Below are 1,478 nucleotides of genomic sequence, written 5' to 3'. Positions count from 1 at the left end.
TTTATTATATAATAATAAAAAAGATGTATATAGTAATAAAACTGAAGTAATTGATATATAATAAATTTGTAATGTCTGGGTGCCACGTATTATTATTAATTATTATTAATTATTAGAACACAAAAAATTAAAATTTGATTATTGCCGAATAATAAAATACGCACATAAGATTAACGTAATATAATTTTTTTGTAATATAATTATAAAAGCTTTATTATAAGATTTTGATAATTAATTATTGATAATTAATAAAGCAGTTAAGTAATATAATAAATATGATATATTATTTTCCTATGGATGTATATTATAATTATTATCACAAGATATTATTAGCTATATTGAATAAAATTCAATAGAATGCAAAAACAGAGCTATTATAGCCCAGCTGGTTGATGTTTGGTGATTTATTAATATTTAATTTATTAATATTATACAATCATAAAATGTATTCAAACATTTTAACCATAAATGTGATCCCTTTCAATGATTAAAATAATCGATAACCTAATTAATGTCAACGGTATAATCTTGCTATAACGCAAAGAGATCTTCTGTTCATTATATTATTAGTCTATATAATCTTTGTAATGTGTTTTCTGTGATTCACTGGCGTGCTATTTTAGGATATGTCAAGTTTGATGTATACAATAGATATAGACATAAATAGACAGAAAAAGAAGATCATAGTTTCCAATTTTATATAATACAATTTATATATGTATAAGTGTTAAAGTTTATTAAACTAAAATTTTTAATCCTTTCCTTTTAGATAGAACATTGACGACTAATATTATACTAATATTATACGTTCTATACTGTTGACGTTCTAACAACTAGTTTAATCGCATAAAATCGCATTTTGCATAATTATTTTGATAATATAACAAAATTATTTTTAGAGCTGTATCTAGCAAAATTTTTAGATACTACAATAACATCGTGTTTTCCATGTATTATTTACAATTATGTACATAAGTATATGTATAATAATATTCATCTTATAGCATATTTACAAAGATATTTTCTATTCAATTTTCTAACAATGTTCTCCTATCATATATGCTCTAATTGTATCTGTATTATACGTCTATATTAATTACGTCTACAAATGAAAATAATCAGATTAGATTAGTGAAACTAATACTGAAACTAGTAAGCTGAAATGCTTCCTTATCTTTGATGAAAGTATTCTATGTTAGTTAGCTTTTATCATTCCGCGAGACGCAACATGATCAAACTAGAACAATATATTAAATTTTGTGCTATTTATCTGTGCTACAATCGATTTACTAGACCAGTTTAATTTATAAATTAATTTTTAAAACATGGTAAATTGTATAACAGTTTATACGTTGTGTATATATTTATATGTTTATATGTTGTGTAATATTTTATAATATAGTAGAATAAGAAATACAGAGAAAAAGAAAGAATAAGAGAAGAATAATATTTTTCCATTTTATAATTTTATATATATA

Source organism: Atta colombica, unplaced genomic scaffold, assembly GCF_001594045.1.
Source record: "Atta colombica isolate Treedump-2 unplaced genomic scaffold, Acol1.0 scaffold155, whole genome shotgun sequence".
Lineage (NCBI taxonomy): Eukaryota > Metazoa > Arthropoda > Insecta > Hymenoptera > Formicidae > Atta > Atta colombica.
Note: the sequence above shows the minus strand (reverse complement) of the source record.